Raw genomic sequence first — 6,000 nt, 5'->3', positions numbered from 1 at the left:
ATATCAAATACAAATGGCGTTTATCCAAAATATTCCCGATGCACGTGCCCAAGGTTTAATCTCAGTGTTTATGTATACTGTAACAAAACCACCAAACAACCGGTAATGTGAAGTTCGGTAAGGCGCCTTGAACCCAATTGTTTCCAGTTATTTTTCCACTGTTTTTTTAAACGGTAAAACGATAAGAGCAATAGTAAATTCCAAATGAAAAGACGAAGAGCAAATAAATTGAGAAACAGTTACCTAGTAGTGGCGACAAAACCTCATTTCCTGCTCTTCTATAGGTTGAAATAACGCGGTGCAGTATCAGGTAACTTAACTAAGACCTCTTATTTCCGGCACGGAACGAGAGAGAAGCGGCACTTTCTCATCGAAGCCGTGTATGGCCAAAAGTAATAAATAAGTGTGGCGCTTAATTATCGAAGAAGCGGAAAGGCCAACGCTTTTATTTAATTGCGCGTACATATTACCATATGTAACATAATTACTCATAAGTATGCCACTGTACCTTTATTTCATTCAAAAAAGATTCACTAACAGTTTGTTTCACCACGAACCAGTAAAAAAAAGGTGGACGACCTTAGATTTTAACCTTTTTATTCATCGTTGTAATTTTGGGAGTCTCCCTAGCTATTGGCTACTAAACGTATGGATTTAAGCCAATGGAAAACCTAAAAAAAATGCGAGGGGCTGATCACTCCACGTAATCGGTGTACAGAGCCGTACCTTTGACTGTACTAATGGGATTACGCGTAATCTTTGAAGTCCCTGCCTTTGGCAGTGCTAATCTAAGCGTAATCCGGTGTACAGACTTTCTAAGAGTGGTTAGCCCTCGAAAAAATGAGAAGGAATTTTTTTGCGTCGGAATTTTAGTCAGCCTAATGTAGCTTTATTGAAATTTATAAACTCACTCGGTCTGTGCGGATGAAGTTAAATTTTGAGTAGTTATGAGAAAATTAAAAGGGTGGGGGGAAAAAGACTAATACGGTTCGGTTCAGTCACGGCCAACTTTGATCACGCGCTGTTCGCGCTACAGCGGCCAACACATTCGTCGAAATTAAGTGAGCAAGGATTCCCCCCCCCCCCCCCCCCTATAAACTGTACTACAACGTGTTGGAGTTCAGCGCCACGCTCGGTTTTTATATCGACTTCAATGTAAAAACTATTCTAAAAATAAAAATCCGCAAAGGGCGCTCACGTCATACATATCTTTTGCTCATAGGTTAACACAGAAACGTCAACGAATGAGATGGCCGCTGTAGCGCGACAGATCAAAGTTGGCCGTGGTTCAGTGATCGTTTTCCGAAAATGGAACAAGTCGTTTAAGTGGAATATTCCACCAGCGTTATTAAAACCCATCCCAAGCCTCGAAGAGTTAGGACTATAGGCTCGAAAGAATATCTGCAAAGACTCCCATCTTGTAGATGCCCCAGAAAAGCTCAACCTGAATTCCAACTGACTAAACCTATTGAACCAAGAATGAATATCAGTTAAATTAGATGAAATTTTTAAAGAACAAAAACGTTGGATAGGGAATTGTCATTTTAATTTCACAAAGAGCCACAAAAATATACTGGAATTCAATGATGATAAGGAAAACACGTTCGAATCTTTATACAAAGATTTGTGGGGAAAATGCATTCATGATTTTATATAATAAAAGGGCAACATTTTTCACCGGAATGTGACACTACCAATCCGGAAATTTGTCACGCATAAAATCAATAGCCTTAATATTTAATTTAAACATTCACATTAGTTCACTTTTCTCACATCCTTAACTTTACGACTCTGGGTATATGCTTAGAGTCATTTAAAAATTCTCAGGAAAACATCCCCACAACCCTTCCCTGCCTAGACGCTGGCCGTCTAGCTGACAGGTTAATGGGGTTACCCCCTTTCTAGATCCCCTCTCTATAGAAAGTCGTTCTGGGACCTCTGGCCACGGTTCCCCCTTCGCTTTCTTCTTGCCGTCCCGCGGCACCATCTTTATTGGGCTTAGCGACTCTCCCTCTCTTACCTATTGTTATTTTCTTTAAAGTAAGGACCATTCCCCATCAATTTTACCCAAAAGTTGAGGTTTGCAAGTATATAATTTTATCATGCACTTTGAAATAAAACCAACGTTTTTTAATCAACTTCTATAGATAAAATTTTTGGGTGATGAATTTTAAGAGCAAACGACAACAAAACTACAGTTGTAATAACGGGAGGTTGCGCGGGGTTAAAACTGCTAAAGCGGGGAGACGCGCGCGAGGAGGGGAATTCTTTTATCGTATACGAAACCGAAAACGGTCCCCGAGATCTTACCATATAGGGAATACGGTCAGATAACCATTCCAAGTCCGAGGTATGAATTCCTGGTAAGAACCAAATGTTTCTTTTACTCCGGAAGTCGAAATACATAGGAATATTTCGCTTATAGAAGCGCCGTAAAGCCCATATTCTTGCCCATTTTATAGCCAAATGATTGTAAAATAGAAAATCTCGGAATGATGTGCGGCTGCTTTGTGAGAAAACCAAAACCCAAAAGTTCAAATTGCGATTAGAAAAAGAGTCCCCTCCCCCCCCCCCTACCTCCCTCTCTCTCTCTCTCTCTCTCTCTCTCTCTCTCTCTCTCTCTCTCTCTCTCTATCTCTCTATCAACCTCTCCTCATCGAGCCCGCAAGAAACCCCGTTGAAATCGAGTGGATTCCCGCGGCTCCGACCGCTGCTCGGAGGCAACGCTCCGACGTTAAGGCAGTCTTCTAAATCTCTCTCTCCCTCTCGCTCTGCGCTTTTTGAAGGGTTCTGCAAACGGAGCGCTGCTGCCATCTATCTGCAAACCGATGTATCTTCTCTCAACTATTATCCTCCTAGCATAATTAACATAATTACTCATAAGTACGCCACTAGCTCTATTTATTCACTAACGGGTACAGGACGATGAACGGTTTTTGGGTTACACTACACGGAAAAAGTTATTATTCTCGCGTATTATGACAACTATATCGTTTGGTGGAAATTGAAAATTAAATTGGAAATCAAAATAAGTACACCCAGCAAAATGAACGGAAACTGGTGAAATTAAAGGAAAATATAGGAAATAAGATAAAATTCGAGGAATTTATAGGAAGGCATTGAAAAATATAGGAAAAATAGGAAGTCTGGTCACCCTGAAGGCCTGAACTGGGTTTAAACTGCGTTTTTTTTTAACCAGTGGGGTTTTAAGCCAGCCAACACCGCGTAATTTTCGTTTAACGTATTAATGTGGGTAAGTCGTTGATTCCGTTATTTTGCGTTTTTGTAATATTGTCTAGATCACTTTTATCACTAATAGAGCTATACCGCGAATTTTTTTGTCTCGGAAAGTGCTTCGTTAGTCGCGCTTTCAATTCCGAGCGGCTTAATTTGCTCGGTGTTGTCAACCGAATGACCGACGATCTAGCCACTCTGCGGCCGAAAGGAACGTCATTATTCTCCGGCTCATCATTATCTAATATTTCGTTCGAAAAATCCTTGATCCTGCATTGAGATTGGTACGGGAAACCTTCCCACCCTCGTGCGTGGATATATATTAACAAAAAAAAAAGGCAATTTAAGAAATATTATCAATTACACATTTTTTTTATTACAGAAGTTTTATCCTCTTACAGTTCTTTATTTTGGAATCTGATAAAACGGAATTACCGGCGAACGATACTACTCGTTTGTGATGACATACTTTATGCTTTCTACAATACACTACGCTTCTAGAACAATCGTAACACTGAGAACAAACTAAACATTCTCTGGGTGATTTTAAACACTCCACGCAATTGGTATCTTCATTTCCCATCATCACGTATAAATCCGACCACGGGACGCGTTTAACGCAATAACTTTTGAAAGTGATCGAATCGTTTAAGGTGACGGACCATTTACTACAATGTTCCGAACACGGGCACGCGCTTTCTTTTTTTAAATAAACGTAGAGTTTTCTAGGCCATACGGCCAACATTGATAGACGGCATATTTTATGAGTATCTTTTATAGCTTTTTTGATGGTTGGTATAAATCCATAGTAAACGCATTCGTTTCCTTCTATACTGCATTCGGTAAATTTATACGCCAAAATTTCTCCGCCATTTACTCTCGCTTGTAGGACTCCCCGATTTATAGACGGTGCGATCCCGTGAGAGACGTGCATCGCGTGAAGCCAACGATTTTGAAGAGTCTCTTTTAATTTTTGAGGAGCGAAAGAACGACTTTCCGTAAAATCACAGTTGCTCAGTAAGGTGTAATCTTCGAATTCCGTCGCGAATATCGGCTCATTGGATATAAAACGCGTAGCTCCGATTTTTATTTCGTATCCAATGGAAATTGAGGGGGTAGGTTGATTTGCCGTTGACATTGCTATATGTTTTTATTTTATACTTGGCCGTTTATAGCCCCGCGCTTTTAGTCGCGCTAGTCTTATCGGAGACCACGGTTATACTATATAAAATTGAAAAAGTCAATTTTGCTTTTAAAATTCGAGGGAATTGAATCTCGGGCAAAACCTGGATGGTTTTGAATGTATCTATTAAGGAACGCTTGAAATATACGTGATTCCGCCAATTCGGTCGTTACATCTTCGCGGATGATATCTTCGAATCGTACATCTTTTACGTGTTTATAGTTTCTAACGCGCTGGTATTGCTGTTCATTCAGCGGCTGAGTTCTTTTCGCCATAAACGATTTGAAATTTTCAGCGTAGCAATGTACTCTCGCTTGTTGGCTAGTTAATTCGCATTTACACTGCCTAGCATTTAAAAGTTCAGTATTAGACATTGTTTTTTTTACTCAACTCGAATAACAAACTATTTGTAAAATTATATATAGTAACGTGTCGGCTAGCCCGCTTTGCGACTCGAAGACGTACACTCGGAAGAGTAAGCCGATTTTATTCTATTTTGATAGGGGCTAATTAATTAATAAGATTTATACTCTTGTCTTTCTTTAGTGAACGATTTGTCGGCTCTAGAATTGGCAAAGGAAGGACACACCGCGGTGCTACGAACGGGGGTATATTTCTGCATTAACTGCGACGGTCAAGTGTTTCACGTTCCAAGCTACGGAGGTTTAGCCTGGTACTGCGATGGCGAAAAGGACTGCGAAAAATACCGGAAAGCGGTCTATTTCCAGACCAAGAACTGTTTAAGTTTAAAAGTGCCGGCTTGGGTTTTAACGGATTTACCGCGTATTTACATTTGCGTTAATTGTGGCCTGACTGGCACGAAAAGAACCGCCAGCCTGACTGAGTGTGAGGTCACTGGTGGTTGCTGCATATTCCCAAAAATAAATAGGATTGTTTAATTTTTTTTAATTTTCTATTACCGTAAGTTCAAAAAAAACTTTTAAAAGTATGTTTATATATATATAATAAAAATTTTAACGTTTATGATATTTATTTATTTCTTTGATTAATAATCATACTTAACAATGACTATTTGCCTTTTTTGACCCAAAACCACGAAACAGCCGGTAATGTGAAATTCGGTAAGGCGCCTTGAACCCAATTGTTTCCAGTTATTTTTCCATGAAGAGAAAAAGAAATTGGGAAACAGTTACCTAGTAGTGTTGATAGAGGCGCACTCCCTGCTCTTCTATAGGTTCAAATCACGTTGAGCAGTATCAGTTAACTTAAATAACGAGAGAGAAAAGAGAGATCTGCGCGTCGACCAATCAGAGTACTACAAAACCTCTTATTTCCGGCACGGAACGAGAGAGAAGAGGCACTTGTGACTTTCTCATCGAAGCCGTGTATGGCCAAAAGTAATAAATAAGTGTGGTGCTTTATTGCTTTATTATCGAAGAAGCGGTTATAGGCCAGCGCTTTGGTTTAATTGCGCGTACATATTACCATATGTAACATAATTACTCATAAGTATGCCACTTAACCTTTATTCCATTCAAAAAAGCTTCAGTCGTCGAAGTGGGATATTCCGCCAGCGGTATTAAAACCCATCCCAAACCCATAAGAGTTAGGCCTCTAGGCTC

Source organism: Leiobunum rupestre, chromosome 4 (genome assembly GCF_980474605.1).
Source record: "Leiobunum rupestre chromosome 4, qqLeiRupe1.1.hap1, whole genome shotgun sequence".
NCBI lineage: Eukaryota > Metazoa > Arthropoda > Arachnida > Opiliones > Sclerosomatidae > Leiobunum > Leiobunum rupestre.
Note: the sequence above shows the minus strand (reverse complement) of the source record.